The sequence below is a fragment of the Pistacia vera genome, unplaced genomic scaffold (assembly GCF_008641045.1).
Source record: "Pistacia vera cultivar Batoury unplaced genomic scaffold, PisVer_v2 Contig526, whole genome shotgun sequence".
Lineage (NCBI taxonomy): Eukaryota > Viridiplantae > Streptophyta > Magnoliopsida > Sapindales > Anacardiaceae > Pistacia > Pistacia vera.
This window is the reverse complement of record NW_022196364.1, coordinates 1431315-1449909: the sequence shown is the minus strand read 5'-3', so window position 1 is coordinate 1449909 and position 18595 is coordinate 1431315. Positions and strand designations below refer to the sequence as shown.

Below are 18595 nucleotides of genomic sequence, written 5' to 3'. Positions count from 1 at the left end.
TTTTTCAATGATGAATCTTGATTCAATTTGTTTTTGTTTTTGTTATTTTGTTTTTGAGTATGAACTGAGTTGTTTAGTTAGGGTTTGATGTAACCTTGTTACAATGATTCAAATTTATATGAATTGATTTACTTTGAGTTTTAATTTCATGATTGAGTGTTTATCTCTTTGCTTAATGACTTTTGGTTTCTTGATCACCATTCAAATGTGTGTTGTTCACAATGAGACTGAGAAGTGATTTTTGATTGTGCCTCTTGGGATAAATACCGTAGATCAAGCAAACACTAGAGATAGGTTTAGTGATCTATGAAATCTAGATAGAATTCCATAAAGCTTAAAAGACTTTGAACTATTAATCTTCATTTTGTTGGGTACGGAAGCTTAATACTGATAAGTAGGAAAATATAGCCTGAGAAGGTATGTTTTACAACTTAGGGAATTCGGTTTTCAATCAAGGAATTAGAACTTGGGTAATAAATTCTATGATTTGGGTTAGTGTATTTAGGTGAAATCAATACCCTAGCATTATTTTTTTAGCAGTGTTTAATTAGTTAAGTTGTTGGGTTTTGCTTTAATTTCATTATCATTCATTTATATTTTGCTAATTTTTATTTAGTTTGTTAATTTTCCATCAATCCAATTTATTGTTGCTTCAATTAGGACTTAAACTAGAGAAATCTGTAATTAGTAACACTATCCTCGTGGGAACGATACTCTACTTATCACTTTGTTACTTTTTGCGACTAGTGCACTTGCTATGCAATTGCATGTTTGTTAAAACACGCATCAAGTTTTTGGCGCCGTTGCCGGGGATTGATTTTTGTGTTAACATTGAATTTTTTCTGTGTAACGAGATTGGAGTTTTATTTTGTTTTAATTGATTATTGGTTAATTTTTGTTGTTCTTTTATGTTAGCTTGTGATCTCACTTTTTCTCTCTTTCTGTGTAGTTTATGCGAAGAGCTAGACGTCAGCCAATAGTTCCTGTTGATCCAAAGATTGAAAGAACTGCAAGAAGACTTAACAGAGAGAGAAGAGAACGAAAGGCCATAGCTGTTAAGATGGCAGAAAATAGAACATTGAGGGAATTCTTAGTTCCCACGGTTGATGGCAGTGGGTCAAGTATAACTAGACCAGTAGTACAAGCCAACAACTTCGAAATAAAGCTGACAATCATCCAGATGATCCAATAGTCGGTACAGTTTAAGGGAGATTTGAAGGAAGATCCAAATCTGCACATTGAAAACTTTTTAGAGATTTGCGATACATTCAAGTCAAATGGAGTGTCAGATGACGCCATCAGATTGAGAATGTTCCCTTTTTCATTAAGGGATAAAGAAAAGGGATGGTTAATGGCACTACCACTAGGAAAGATCACTACATGGAATGAATTAGCACAGAAGTTCCTGACCAAATTCTTTCCTCCAGCAAAATCTGCGAAGATGAGAAATGATATCACATCATTTCTACAGGAAGAGTCTAAATCATTATATGAGGCTTGGGAAAGATATAAGGAACTACTGAGGAGGTGTCCACATCATGGTTTGCCAGTTTGGATGCAAGTCCAAACGTTTTATAATAGATTGGTGGTTAATGTGCAAACGATGGTAGATGTAGCATCGGGAGGAGCATTGCAAAACAAGACACCTGAAGAATCATGAGTTGCTTGAAGTTCTGGCAAGCAACAATTATCAAAAACCGAATAAGAAGATACAATCGAAGAAATCTATGGGTCTTCATGAAGTTAATACACGGCCATTTCAGCCTAACTTACAGCACTTTAGAAGCAGTTGGGAAGTATACAAGTAAATTCTATTCAAGCACCTCAACTAACTTGTGATTTTTGTGTAGGTAATCATGTGAGCAGTGAATGTCAAGTGGGGAACACGTTTGCTTCAGCGTCATCATCATCAGAACAAGTTAACTACTTGGCAGGAAATCAGAAGCAACAAAACAATCCGTACTCCAACACATATAATCCTGGTTGGAGGAATCATCCGAACTTGTCTTAGGGCAATCAGAATCAATAGAATCAGCAGAATAACCAATGGAACCAAAAAGTGATGCCAAACAACCAAACGGGGGTGAACAATCAACCAAGGGAGCAAAGATTGACAAAACTAGAGGATATGTTTAGAAAATTTATGCAAGAGACCATAGGTTTCATGAATGAGACGAGGGCGAATTTCAGAAACCAAGGTGCGTCCATTTGGAACTTGGAGGTACAGGTGGGTCAATTGGCCGATAAGCTAAATGAGAGACCACATGGTTCCCTACCAAGCAACACAGTGCCAAACCCACGTGAACAAGCAAATGCAATAACTCTACGGAGTGGGACAATCTTGGAAGAGGTGGAACAATCAGGGAAAGAAGAAAGCCCACCAAAAGAAAAAGAAGATTTTGATGAGGATGTTGACGAAGAGATCATTACTGAAAAGAGACCAACCAGTTCAAGGGAAGAAGAACAAAAGAGGGAAGAGAGGCAAAGGTAAAAGAAAGAAAGATTGCCATTTCCCGAGATACCACCAGAGTTGGCACACCACACCCCTCCTATGCCTTTTCCTCAAAGACTAAGGAAGAAAAATCAGGATAAGCAGTTTACCAAATTCATTGAAATATTTAAAAAACTGCATATTAACATTCCTTTTGTAGATGCATTGCAACAGATGTCGAGCTACGCAAAATTTCTCAAGGAGATTTTATCAAACAAAAGGAAGTTAGAAGATGAGGAAATAGTGATGCTCACGGAGGAATGCAACGCCATTCTATAGAAGAAGCTGCCACTGAAACTCAAAGATCCACGGAGTTTTACTATTCCTTGTGTTATAGGAGACATTACTTTTGATAGAGTTTTATGTGATTTAAGTGCAAGCATAAATCTAATGCCTTTTTCTGTTTTCAGGAGATTAGGAATTGGTGAAGTGAAGCCTATGACCATATCTTTGCAGCTTGCAGATAGATCCATCAAGCATCCGAAGGGCATAGTTGAAGATGTTTTGGTGAAGGTGGATAAAGTTATCTTTCCTGCGGACTTTGTTGTGTTGGACATGGAAGAGGACAAGGAAATGCCTCTCATCTTTGGGCGACCATTTCTAGCCACTGGAAGAGCCCTCATTGATGTGCAAGAAGAAAAGTTGCTGTTAAGGGTACAAGATGAAATAGTAACGTTCAATGTTTTTGAAGCAATGAAATTTCCATCAGAGTCATATTCATGTTTCAGTGTAGACGTGGTGGATAAACTAGTAGCAGAGGCTATTGAAGAGAACACCCCTCAACTACCTCTAGAAGCTTGTATTGCCCAATAAAAAACAATAGAGGTAGATGAGCCGACAAAGAATGAGTGTGCTAGATTTTTAGAAGCACTTAAGCCGATAAATGCAAGCTAAGATCCAGAATTTGAAGAGTTTGATATTGAGAAAGAGAAGGAAAAGGCAAGAAAGAAAGAACCTCCAAAACTTGAATTGAAGCCATTACCTTCTCACCTCAAATATATGTATCTTGGTGAAGCAGAAACCTTCCTAGTGATCATCAATTCAAGGTTAAGTAAATTAGAAGAAGAGCGATTGATTCGGGTGCTTAGGGAACATAGATCAGCAATTGGATGGACTATTTTAGACATTAGAGGCTTCTTTCCATCGTTTTGTATGCATAAGATACTCATGGAAGATGATGTCAAGCCTAGGGTACAACCACAACGGAAATTGAATCCTTCTATAAAGGAAGTGGTGAGAAAGGAGGTGGTGAAACTTTTAGATGCGGGCATAATTTATCCTATTTTAGATAGTCCATGGGTGAGCCCGGTGCAAGTGGTTCCAAAGAAAGGAGGTATCATGGTGATTAAAAATGACAGCAATGAATTGATACCAATTAGGATAGTTATGGGTTGGAGGGTGTGCATTGACTACCAAAAATTGAATGAAGCGACAAGGAAGGATTATTTCCCACTTCCTTTCATTGATCAAATGTTGGAGAGATTGGTAGGGCATGCTTACTATTGTTTCTTGGATGGTTTTTCAGGTTATAATCAGATTGCCATTGCTCCTACAAATCAAGAGAAGACGACATTCACTTGTCCCTATGGCTTCTTTGCCTACAAAAGATTGCCCTTCGGGTTGTGCAATGCACCGGCCACATTTCAGCGATGCATGATGTCGATCTTTGGTGACATGGTGGAGTGGTTTATAGAAGTCTTCATGGATGACTTCTCTGTGTTTGGTTATTCTTTTGACAATTATTTATCTAATCTTTCATTTGTTTTGCAACGATGTCAAGAGACGAATTTGGTGCTCAACTGGGAGAAATGCCACTTCATGGTACAGGAAGGAATAGTACTCTGTCACAAAATTTCAAAGACGGCATCGAAGTGGATCGGGCAAAAACTGAAGTGATTGAGAAGCTGCCACCACCTGCAAACGTTAAGGTAGTTTGGAGTTTCTTGGGGCATGCGGGGTTCTATAGACGGTTTATTAAGGATTTCTCTAAAATCTCTAAACCCCTTTGCAATTTACTGATTAATGATGTTCCTTTTGATTTTGATGATGAATGCATGCATGCTTTTCAAACTCTTAAGAAATTGTTAGTGTCTGCACCTATTATTGTAGTTCTCGATTGGGGACTACCGTTTGAATTGATGTGTGATGCTAGTGATTTTGCACTAGGAGTAGTTTTAGGATAAAGAAAGAACAAAGTTTTGCATGTAATTCAGTATGCTAGTAAGACACTCATTGATGCACAGTTGAATTACACCACTACTGAAACAGAGTTATTAGCCGTGATTTTTGCATTTGACAAATTTTGTTCTTATTTGCTAGTTGCTAAGGTGATAGTCTACACGGATCATTCGACACTCAAGCATTTGTTGGCAAAGCAAGAAGCAAAACCTTAGCTGATAAGATGGATCTTATTACTACAACAGTTTGAGTTGGAGATCTGAGATAAAAAGGGGGCAGAAATTGTGGTGGCAGATCATTTGTCAAGGTTTGAACGACCAACCTAAGGAAGTGTAGAGGAAACCCAAATCAAGGAAACCTTCCCGGATGAGAAATTGATGAGAGTTGAAGAAGCACCTTGGTATGCAGATATTGCAAACTACTTGTTATCGAGACTGCTCCCAAATGGCATGACCTTTCAGCAAAAGAGGAAGTTTTTCTCTGACTTAAAGTATTATTTTTAGAAAGAACCATTTCTGTATAAACACTGTGCTGATAAGATGATATGTAAGTGTGTCTCGGAAGAGGAGATGGAGAGTATTCTACGACATTGCCATGAGAGGGAAGTGGGTGGTCATTTTGGAGGAACTAGGACAGCAGCCAAGGTCCTTCAATCTGGATTTTATTGGCCAACCTTATTCAAGGATGCCTTTCAGGTGATTCAAGAATGGGATCAATGTCAACGGAGTGGAAATATTTCAAGGAGAGATGAGATGCCGTTCCTAGTTGTTGAGTTATTTGATGTGTGGGGAATTGACTTCATGGGTCCTTTCCCAAATTCTTATGGGAATATGTACATTTTGGTGGTGGTGGATTATGTTTCGAAATGGGTGGAACTAGTTGCATTGCCATCCAATGATGCCAAAGAGGTGGTTAACTTTGTGAGGAAGAATATTTTCTCAATATTTGGAGTACCACGGGCAATCATTAGTGATGGGGGGTCTCATTTTTGCAATAGGCAATTAGATGCCTTGTTGGGAAAATATGGAGTGAAACATAGAGTGGCCACACCATACCATCCTCAGACCAACGGACAAGTGGAACTGTTGAACAGAGAGTTGAAAAGGATTTTAGAGAAGACAGTTAATGCTAAAAGAACAGCATGCATGAGGAGTGGTGGAGATGAAGAGTAAAAGCATAAAATGATGGATTTCAAAAGACGGTTTTTTTAAACAGAGCATGGAAAAGAGATTATACCTACTCCTTTGCTTTGGATTGATGAAGATTAGCCTCAAAATGATAAGACCTCCACACTTTAACACCACCTTGAGAGGATTAGAGAGTGGCCGTGGCTAGGGAGAGAGAGCTTTTAGTTTGTGTTTGAGTGAACAAGTGAATAATGAACTAAAATGCAACCTTTTGCATTTATATATACTTGGGCAATTTTGCAATTATTTATTTTTCACTTCCAAGCCCAATAAAATCTTATTTTATAAAGGGACCCCACGAATTTAATATGCTACCCTTTGAATAATCAATATTATTCAAGGGCCCATGTAAACTAAACTAGTTTACATTAACAACCCATAAATTTACCCTTTTTACCCTTTAACTATTAAAAGGTTATTTTTGTTCATCTCATTAATCTTAACACTTTAAGATATAATAATTAAATATAATTAATTATTGCTTGACCATTTTAACCCTTAAAATGTCACAAATTGTTTTCTATGTAACTATTACTATAGAAATCCCGTTATTACCCTCGGAAGGTGCTAGCCCTCTTTGGATAATCATTTCTCTCTCTCATCATTCTCTAACTTCTCAAGGCTATTGGTGTGACCATGTAGGTCCACCGTGGATTAGCCGTGAGCCGGTTTTGGATGAATCCGAAAACCTGTCCGGAGGCCCAACGACTATGGTAAACATCTAGCAATGTGCCATGGTCCCTAAACCACGATGAAGAAATACTTTATCGAACCCATTTCAGATCATACGTACCATGCAGGTAAAGTCCTTCCATTGAAATATCCTGATCAAGCACGGATTCATGGAACGTCAAAATCCTAAACTCGATCTTTTACCAAATCGTCGATCAATATGTCCGGAACTTGTCATCACAAACTTCCTTTTTTATGACTAATAATAGACTTTGGCCAGAGATTCTGTTTTTTGACATTTATCGATGTTCGTCTAGGAACTCGAATCTGGATGGAGTCAGCGGTACTCCCGATCTTATATTTCCGAGTCAATGGATCCTCTCTTGACCATCGTTCATTTCCGCATATGAATAACGCATGACCAAATACGCTTTATTATACGAAACATGATTAGTCTCGTACTTATACGTCGTATGAACCATACGCATCCATATCGGATCCAACTACAATGTCTCAGGTCAAAGGACTACATCGTGCACTGATATAACTAAACGATAAATCATTGACTACATGCCTTTCCAAGTGATTTGTCGTTATTTCGTCACGTTTGAAAAATAGTTCACCAACCGCTAATCCATACCAATGCCCCAATGACATGACTATCATCGTTATCCGTACTTATATCAACTCATGATATCTTTCGGAAGCATCCGATATGCCTACTGTGCAATATAGTTGCCCAAATTATATTGCTTCCATAGGGAACCCTTTTCGATAATTCATTTACCGATTAAATGAATCATCTGGACAATTCATATACATACTTTATTTTAAATGCATGACTGAATAAAGGAAGCAATTTATATATATGAATTAAAGAACTCTTTCTTCTATTATTTATGATATATATATACAAGACAAAATGCTCTGAAACCGACAACACGAATAGTTTCTAGGACATACACTAATATACACTAACAAATGCATCCAGGAAGGATTAGTCATGGAAGTTGGATGATGCATTATGGGCATACCGCATTGCATTCAAGACTCCGATTGGTATGTCTCCATTTAGGTTGGTATATGGGAAGGCATGTCACTTGCTAGTGAAACTCGAGCATAAGGCATATTGGGCCGTGAAGCAGCTAAACATGGATTTACGAGCTACTGGGGAGGAAGGATGCTGAAATTGAATGAACTTGATGAGTTCCATCATGAAGCATATGAGAATGCTCGGATATACAAAGAAAAGACCAAGAAGTGGCATGACAGGCATATCAAGAAGAAGAACTTTGAAGTGGGTCAGAAGGTGTTATTGTATAATTCTAGACTTAGGCTCTTCCTTGGAAAACTTAAGTCTAGATTGTCCGGACCCTTCATAGACACAAAAGTTTACCCATATGGGGCAGTGGAGGTTTCACATGAAGAAAAGGGCACATTTAAGGTCAATGGACAGAGATTGAAGCCATACATTGATGGGGTGATGAGTTGCAAGTCACTTCTCATTCGACTTGACATTCCGACATGATGACTTGAGAAGTCGAGCTTCTGACTATAAACAAGCGCTTTTTGGGAGGCAACCCAAGTGTTTTCAGTTGTTGTTTGTTTGTGTGTTGTTTTTGAATTTGTTTAGTTGTTTTATGATTTAGAATAATTTTAATTTCTTGTGTTTTTGGGTGTTTCAAGTGAATGATCGAATTAAGGCGAGAAGCGTAGCAAGAAAAAGAATTCAAAAAGTTCTAGACTTCGCCGAGGTGTTGTGCTTTTTGGAATTTTTCGTCGCGGCGAGACAATTTTCTTCGCCGCGGCGCTGTATACATTGGAATTTTTTGCCGTGGCGAAGACATCAACTAGGATTTGCTTATACATGAAGAACTTTACTGCGGCAAAAATTATTCTTCGTTATGGCAAAGTCTGTTTTCTATAAATACTCGAGTCATTTTCATGTTTTTCGCAAAAAGTCTCCAAACACACCCAAGAGCCAAGCACTTCCACCTTCAATCCAGAGCTTCTCTAGTGAATTTCCATCCCTATACCTCACTCCTCAACCCTCACAAACACTAAATCAACTCATTTTGGCAAAGATTTTCACGAAATTTTGAAGAAAATTTTGAAAACCCTTGGTTTTCAAAAATTGGGGATCTTGCAATCTGGGCCAAAAATTGGTGAGATTGGTGGTGCATTCATCTTGGGATTAGTAAGATTTCGAGTTCTCCGTCCTTTACATTGATCAATTTTGATTATTAGAGTGTTGAATTTGAGATATTGATTGATTGCGTTAGGTTGTGATTTTTGGTGAAATTTGTGGTTTGATTTTGATTAAAGGAGTGTGGATTTTGATTTGTGTGGTGTTGAGGAAGTTGGGTTTTCGATTTGGGAGTGTTTTGTTTGAGTTTGGAAGAATAGAGAATTTGGGGGTGTAGGTAAAAAATTTCAAAACTTTGGTGTACATTCAAAAGTGCTTGTGGTCAGTAGTCAAGGCACTTAGAGTTGAATTGTCTGGTTGAATTATTAGTTTGGGGGTACATTTGAGTATTCACAGTGAAAACCAAACATGCCACTCAAAATGACTTCCCGGGGTAAAGGAAAAGGGAAACAAGTAGACAGTAGGTTTGTTAGTGAAAAGGCTTGATAACGTTATGAAGTTGCAATCAAAAGAAAAGATAAGGGGCTTATTGCCGAGCGTGGATTGACCACTGTCCATGCAGAAAAGTGGAGTCGAGGGAGAAAGTGGGGCGACTTCATGAGTGAATGATGCGTTGTACCTATAACATGCATAAATAGCAAGTGCACTGGTCGCACAAAGTAATAAAGTGATGAGTGAGTATCGTTCCCACGAGGATTGGTTGCTAAGCACTAATTTTCCTAAGTGTTTTTCAAGTTGGAACAATCGAATTTGTTTGAATTAACGGGAGAGAAGTAAACTAAAACTAAAACAAAAATATACTAAATGTTAAAAACTAAATTATGAAAGCAAGAATTAAAAACAAGGGTAATATCAATTTAAACAAACGGGTAGGGTTTTGACTTCATTCGGACTCTATGGATTAAGCCTACGGATTATGTTATTTCCACATTCACATGCACTGATTGTAAATCGAATTCTCTAAGTTATAAACATACCTTCTTAGGCTATGTTCTTCTACTTTTTCCTATTAAACTTCTGCACCCATCAAATTGAAGATTAATATGTCCAAGTTCATTAAGTTAAGGGAATCCTTGATTGATTTCATTGATTCTCAAATCTATCTCTAGCATTTAATACTACAATGGTGATTACCCAAGAAGCACAATATGATTCATTTTTCAATCTCATCATATTCATCAAATAAATTCCATTAAAAACAGAATAACCACACAATCTATGCTATAGAAAATGGAATTAGCAATAATCAATTCATTAACCTATAGAAATCCGAACTTAATCAAAACCCTACCCCAAAATGGGTTAGTTCATAACTAAATCAAAATACACAGCAAGAAAAACAATAAACACAAGGTTCAACATATTGAAATGCAGAGAAAAGAGTAGAGATCTCCCCTAGTTGAAGAATCCACAAGATTCAAGCTCAAATCTTCTCTCTAAATCTCCAATCTATTCTAAACTCAATGAGAACAGATGAAAGCTAGACCACCCTACGAAAATGGTAAAGCTTTTCTTTTATACCTTGCCCAAAGACCTAAAACTTTCCTAAAATAAAACTGTGCGTTTTGGAAAAACTAAAATTCGCAGACTTCGTCGCAGCGAAGAAAGAGTTTCGCCGTGGTGACGAGGAAAAAATGAATCTCGTGCTTAACAGTTTTCACCACAACAAAGAATAGACTTCGCGGCGGCAAACCTTCATGAAGAATTCTGAAATTACAGAATTGCCCTCCGCTTGCTTCTTTGCTTGAATCTTCGATCTTCGATGCTCTCCCATGGGAACAAGCTTTATGTGCTTCACTCTGCTTCAAAACTCTCCCAACTTCTGAGATCCGCTTACTTCTGAGTCCAGAAACTCCAATTCGCTCATTATTTGCTCAAAATGTCCATTTTGGCCTGAAACACAAAATGTAAAGAATTAAGTAGCAATTCAGGCATAAATGAACTAAGAAGTATCTAAAATCCGGCCTAAAAGCCTAAATAAAACAGTATAATCCTCGGATTATCAAATACCCCNTCGATCTATAAGTGTAGGCAATATCTTGTTTTCCTTATATCCTTCATTTCAATTTCTCATCTTAAGTACTCAATAACCTTGTTTGTGAACTCTTCAAGAGCTCAAATTAAATGCATGTCATCGACACATATTATCACAATTGGCAAAAGTAAATACTTGATTCCCATCTGAACACATATAGGCATTATGGGATTATTAATACAATATATCCCTTTTTTCTAAGTATTCATTGAGACGATTATACTATATTCAGTCTTGATTATTTTAACCTATACAATACATATTTCTTAGATTTGCTCTAGGCATTTGAATCCTTCAAAGACTTTCATATAAATATCGATATCTAATATTCTGTGTAAATATGTAGTGACGACATCCATGAGACGCATATCAAGTCATTTTAATACTAATAAGCTATTTATGTATCTTAGTGTGATTTCATCCATCATGGTGAATACGCTTTACCAAATCAATTCTTGGTTTCTATAGTAAACCTTTAGCCACGAATCTGGCCTTATATCTAGCAATTTTATTTTTCTTAATTCATTTCCTTGTGAAAGCCCATTGGTGTCTCACAAATCTAACATCCTCAAACGTTTGGATTACAGGTCAAAACTACTTTACAATTTCCTAAAGAAGCTAATTCTTCTTGAATTGTTTTTTCTATTTTGGTCAATCAAGTCACTGTCTACCCTCATTGACAGTGTGTAACTAAAAATCATCACACATAATTTCTGTAGCCACCGAAAATAAGAATATATCACCAACAATCGTATTTTTATTATTCCACATTTATGTTTTATATGACAAATTTTAGAAATTTCAATATTTCTATATACTATTCTGGCACACGTGCCACTTTGAGGACAGCAACTCTATGTGTCGTTTCTTGGGCATTTTGCCACTTCTAGGGCACCGCACATATGCTACTTCTAGAGCATCTACCACTACTAGTGGTTTCTTTTTTTGTCTTTTTCGAGAGATGTGCTTTTCAAGGGAATGATCTCTGCCGAGGTTTTATCTCTTCAAGGATCATTATTTATTTTGTGGTGAAGTTAGAGAATGTGATTATATTTATAGCTCGAGCTTATAGTTAGTGGAATCGGTGTTAGTTTTATTCTTTATTTTCCTCTTCCAGGAAGTAATATCTTTGGATCTAAGGGGTCTGTTACACTTCTGTCGTGCAACAAATAAATTTTTCTTGGCCACTTTAACACAACATTAAGCTTGAACATTAATCCACTCTAGTGTATTTATTTCGTTATGCATCTATAAATGCATCTGATATTATATTAACAATATTTTAGATATGCATTATCATTGGCACTTTATATTTCACATTGAGGTGTGGGAGGATCCAATCCAAGTGAGACATATTATGTTACTTTTCTTGAAAGTGTATGTCTTACTTCAAGAGGCTTTACATTTTCCTTAAACATAAAAATATTGTCTCATCAAAAATCCGCAAAAATGTACGGTAAAGATATTACCCGTCGGGGTCTCAACAAATCTGCTGATGCTTTGAGGTAAAACCAACATAAATTCTTCTGTTTTCCCTATTGAGAAAGAGAAATTAGTATATTTATTCACCTCTTTGACTTATATCCAATATAACTATCATTAATTGCAAATATGACCTCTTCAGGAATGTCTATTTTCTTTTGCAATTTTACTTCATCGTTTCCTTTCCTGGGAATTTTATATTTCATTAATTTATACAACATGCTTCCAGCATTAATGAATTTCATGTTTATCATACTATCTTTCAAGAACCTTTAAAATCATGTAAACATTTTACTTATGGTGGATGCTAAAATTGTATAACCATTAATTTGTGATCAACATTCTTCTAGGAATGGTAAAATAATCAATTGGCAATGATTTATAATTTTGAAAGCTCATTAATTATTCAGCAATATCAAGAGACATTGCATCATCTCCAAACATTTGTAAATTGGTGTTGCCAATATTGCTACTTCTAGAACAAATACAAAACGTGTCATTTTAATTATCATTATAACCACACAGTTTTAGGTGTGAGGTAACAATAGTTATTTGAGTCTTATAGTTATAGGACCGATGGGTCATGGGTCCTATATCGTGACAAATTCAGCTCCCATGATTTAATTTAAGTGGTGGAAAGAAAGTTAGGATTTTATTTTATCCTGCAGGGATAATTGATTTTCTTTCTAAAATTCTCATCTTTTGGATGCATTGCATAAGGATGCGTTCTAGCATCTTAAATATTCATAAACAAAACTATTCATTAAAACATAAAGTGCAATAAAATAAAAATAAATTGCATATACGAAATAAATTGCGACGAAGTATAAATGACGACAAATAATATATGTAAAGTAAGAATTCCTTGTTTTGATATAAAGTTTAATGTTTGATTAAAGGACAATTTAGTAATTTAATTAGAAGACAATTCAGTAATTTAATAATATTTAATTAGAGGACAATTCAATAATTTACTTGAATTGTCCTCTAATATTAAAATTGTAATTCTTTGTTTAAATTACTGAATTGTCCTCTAATTAAATATTATTATTTATTATATTATTTTTTAATATTGGTTATTATTTGGATTTATAACCTCCCTGCATTTAAAAACTTAGCAAAATCAACCCTATAATAAAAGTTTGGAAAATCAACAAAACACCCCCACCAACCTAGCCACTGCCGGTCACCAACAACCACCGTAGACAGCTAGCAACTGGCAAACTAACGACGCACAGAAGACAGGAAATGACCTTTGTGCGCCGTATGGCTATTTTCGCCTAGAGATCTGGCCGAAAATGGCCAGATCGTGACAGATCTAGCCGTCAATGGCCAGATCAATGGCCGTTAACGGCCAGATCTATAATGATCTGGCCATTTCCAGCCATATATTTGGCTAGAAATGGCCATATTGGCGCACGACGGCCATTTTTGGCTTTCCGTGTGTTGTTCTGGCGGCGACCGCGGCGGTGGTTGCAACAGTAGGGAGCGGCAGGTGGGTGGGGGTGGTGGCTTTGGTGGGTTGCAATTTGTTTTGAATTCAAGGGTAATTTTATCCAAAAAGTTAATTAATTGGGGTGAAATAGTAAAAGCCATATTCATGTAAATAAATTTAAAAATAAGGGCATTATTGTCTTAAAATTTTATTAATAAGGGATAGAATTGTAGCAAAAAAAGATTACCCTGGTAATCTTAGAATACCTAAGAAAATGGAGGTAATCAGATTACCTCCAATATTACCAACAATAATTTGATATTTGAAGATTACCGGAATCTTATATTACTTGACAACCAAACATGGTAATCAAGTAATATAAGATGACATAACTCCAATAATCCCATATTATCCCCAACCAAACGCCCCCTAAGGGTTATTTGGCAACACATGTGTACATAACATTTAATGCTCTAATGATGATTTGATAAACTTGGATGTTAGCTGTCTTTTTGGTGGAAAGCCACACAAGAAACCTTAATTATCATTATTCTTTTTTTTTTTTTACGCATTGATAATCCGAGGATTATACTGTTTTATTTAGGCTTTTTGGTTGGATTTTGGATACTTCTTATTTAGTTTGTGCTTGAATTGCAACTTAATTTCACATATTTTATGTTTCAGGCCAAAACATGCACTTTGAGCAAATAATGAGCCGAATCGAGTTTTTGGACCCAGAAGTAAGTGAATCCTAGAATTCGAGGAAGTTCTGAAGCAGATTTGAAGCACTATGAAGCTTTCTCCATTGGAGAGCATCGAAGATGGAAGATTCAAGCATGGAAGCAAGCGGAGGGCAATTCTGTAAATTCATAATTGTTTAGGAAGGTTCGCCACGGCGAAGTTCTTTCTTTGCCGCGGCGAAAGACGCTCGGATGAGATTTCAATTCAATTCATAGCCGCGGCGAAGTCTGCGATTTTTAGTTTTAATTAAAACGCACAGTTTTATTTTAGGAAAGTTTTTAGGTTTTTGGACCGACTATATAAGAAAAAGTCAGCCACTTTTAGAGAGGTTTGTCTTGGTTTAGAGCAACTTTGACATTTTGGGAGAAAAGGAGAGACGATTTGAGATTTAACCTTGTGGATTCATCAATTAGGGGAGATCTTTACTCTCTTTTCTTTGTTTCAATATGTTGATTGTTGTGTTTACTGTTTTTCTTGCTATTTGTGTTAATTTCATTATGAACTAACTCACTTTGGGTTAGGATTTTGATGTAATTCAGATTTCTATGGTTAATCAATAGAATTATTGTTGCTTTTACATTCTATTGCATGGATTGTGTGATTATTCTGATTTTTGTTGATTTTATTTGTTGAACATGATGAGATTGAGAAATGAATCATGTTGGGCTTCTTGGGTAATCACCATTGTTGTATTAAACGGTAGAGATAGGTTTGAGAATCAATGAAGTCAATCTAGGATTCCATTACCTTAATGAACTTGGATCTATTATTCTTCATTTTGTTAGGTGCGGAAGCTTAATAGGGAAAAGTAGGAATTCATAGCCTGGGAAGATATGTTTTACAACTTAGGGAATCCGATTTACAATCCGTGCATGTGAGTGTAGAAGTAGCATAATTCGTAGAATTAGTTCATAGAGTCCTAACGAAGTCAAAACCCTAACCATTTGTTTTACTTGATATTACTCTTGCTTTAATCTTGCTTTCTTTAATTAGCTTTTTAATTGCATAGTAATTTTTCTTTCAATTTAGTTTAAGTTTCTCCTGTAAATCCAACACTTTTCGATTGCTCCAACTTGATAACAATTAGGAAAATCAGTGCTTAACAATCAATCCTCGTGGGAACGATACTTTTCTTATCACTTTATTATTTATTGTGACTAGTGCACTTGCTATATTGCATGTTGTAGTTACAACGCAACAAGTTTTGGCGCCGTTGCCAGAGATTGATTTTTGTGTTAACATTGAATTTTTCTTGTGTAGCTAGATTGAAGTTTTATTTTTGTTTTAATTGTTTTTGGTTAATTTTTGTTGTTCTTTTCTGTTAGCGTGTGATCTCATTCTTTCTCTCTTTCTGTGTAGTTTACGCGAAGAGCTAGACGTCAGCCAGTGCTTCCTATTGATCCAAAGATTGAAAGAACCGCAAGAAGACTTAACAGAGAGAGAAGAGAACAAGAGGCCATAGCTGTTGAGACTGCAGAAAATAGAACATTGAGGGAATTCTCAGTTCCCACGGTTGATGGCAGTGGGTCAAGTATAACTAGACCAACAGTACAAACCAACACTTTCGCAATAAAGCCGGTAATCATCCAAATGATCCAACAGTCGGTACAGTTTAAGGGAGATTTGAAGGAAGATCCAAATCTGCACATTGCAAACCTTTTAGAGATTTGCGACACCTTCAAGTCAAATGGAGTGTCAGATGACGCCATCAGATTGAGATTGTTCCCTTTTTCATTAAAGGATAAAGCAAAAGGATGGTTAATGGCACTAGCACTAGGAACGATCACTACATGGAATGAATTAGCATAGAAGTTCCTTACCAAATTCTTTCCTCTAGCAAAATCTGCGAAGATGAGAAATTATATCACATCGTTTCTCCAAGAAGAATCTGAACATTATATAAGGCTTGGGAAAGATAAAAGGAACTACTGAGGAGGTGTCCACACCATGGTTTGCCAGTTTGGATGCAAGTCCAAACATTTTATAATGGATTGATGGTTAATGTGCAAACGATGGTGGATGTAGCATCGGGAGGAGCATTACAAAATAAGACACCTGAAGAAGCTCATGAGTTGCTTGAAGTTTTGGCAAGCAACAATTATCAAAGACCAAATGAGAGGATACAATCGAAGAAATCTATGGGTCTTTATGAAGTTGATGCATACACGGCTATTTCAACCTAACTTACAGCACTTCAGAAGCAGTTGGGAAATATGCAGGTAAATTCTATTCAAGCTCCTCAGCTAACTTGTGATCTTTGTGCAGGTAATCATATGAGCAGTGAATGTCAAGTGGGGAACATGTTTGCTTCAGCTTCATCATCATCAGAACAGGTTAACTTCTTGGTAGGAAATCAGAGGCAACAGAATAATCCGTACTCCAACACGTATAATCCTGGTTGGAGGAATCATCCGAACTTGTCTTGGGGCAATCAGAATCAATAGAACAACCAATGGAACCAAAGAGCGATGCTAAACAACCAAGCAGGGGTGAACAATCAGCCAGGGGAGCAAAGATTGACAAAACTGGAGGATATGTTCGAAAAATTTATGCAAGAGACCACAGGTTTCATGAATGAGACGAGGGCAAATTTCAGAAACCAAGGCGTGTCTATTCGGAACTTGGAGGTACATGTGGGTCAATTGGCCGATAAGTTAAATGAGAGACCACAGGGTTCCCTACCAAGCAACACAGTGCCAAACCCATGTGAACAAGCAAATGCAATAACTCTACGGAGTGGGACAGTCTTGGAAGAGGTGGAACAATCAGGGAAAGAAGAAAGCCCACCAAAAGAAAGGGAAGATTCTGAAAAGGAAGTTGACGAAGAGATCATTGCTGAAGAGAAACCAACCAGTTCTAGGGAAGATGAACAAAATCGGGAAGAGAGGCAAAGACAAAAGAAAGAGAAATTGCCATTTCCCGAGATACCACAAGAGTTGGCACACCACACCCCTTCTGTGCCTTTTCCTTAGAGACTAAAGAAGAAAAATCAGGATAAGCAGTTTACCAAATTCATTGAAATATTTAAAAAACTGCATATTAACATTCCTTTTGCAGATGCATTGCAACAGATGCCAAGCTACGTAAAATTTCTCAAGGAGATTTTATCAAACAAAAGGAAGTTAGAAGATGAGGAAACGGTGATACTCATGGAGGAGTGCAGCGCCATTCTACAGAAGAAGTTGCCACCGAAACTCAAAGATCTAGGGCGTTTTACTATTCCTTATGTTATATGAGACATTACTTTTGATAGAGTTTTATGTGATTTAGGTGCAAGCACAAATCTAATGCCTTTTTCTGTTTTCAGGAGATTAGGGATTGGTGAAGTGAAGCCAACGACCATATCTTTGCAGCTTGTAGATAGATCCATCAAGCATCCGAGGGGCATAGTTGAAGATGTTTTGGTGAAGGTGGACAAAGTTATCTTTCCTGCGGACTTTATTGTGTTGGACATGGAAGAAGACAAAGAAATGCCTCTCATCTTGGGGCAACCATTTCTGGCCATCGGAAGAGCCCTCATTGATGTGCAAGAAGGAAAGTTGTTGTTAAGGGTACAAGATGAAACAGTAACGTTCAACGTTTTTGAGGCAATAAAATTTCCAGCAGAGTCAGATTCATGTTTTAGTGTAGACGTGGTGGATAAACTAGTGGCAGAGGCTATTGAAGAGAACACCCCTCAACTACCTCTAGAAGCTTGTATTGCCCAATAAAAAACGATAGAGGTAGATGAGCCGGGGAAAAATGAGTGTGCTAGATTTTTGGAAGCACTTGAGCCGATAAATGCAAGCTGAGATCTAGAATTTGAAGAGTTTGATATTGAGAAAGAGAATGAAAAGGCAAGAAAGGAAGAACCTCCAAAACTTGAACTGAAGCCTTTACCTTCTCAGCTCAAATATGTGTATCTTGGTGAATCAAAAACCTTTCCAGTGATCATCAATTCAAGGTTGAGTAAATTGGAAGAAGAGAGGTTGATTCGGGTGTTAAGGGAGCATAGATCAGCAATTAGATGGACTATTTCGGACATTAAAGGCATCTCTCCATCTTTTTGTATGCATAAGATACTCATGGAAGATGATGTCAAGCCTAGGGTACAACCACAACAGAGATTGAATCCTTCCATGAAGGAAGTGGTGATAAAGGAGGTGGTGAAACTTTTAGATGCGGGCATAATTTATCCTATTTCAGATAGTCCATGGGTGAGCCCGGTGCAAGTGGTTCCAAAGAAAGG

General features: G+C 36.9%; 1 non-coding gene across 1 annotated transcript; it reads right to left on the bottom strand.

Moving 5' to 3' along the window:
• Positions 1–1438: 1438 nt before the first annotated feature.
• LOC116107088 lies at positions 1439–1545 on the bottom strand. Its single transcript, XR_004124401.1, has one exon. It is a non-coding gene; the product is annotated as a small nucleolar RNA R71 (small nucleolar RNA).
• Positions 1546–18595: the final 17050 nt, after the last annotated feature.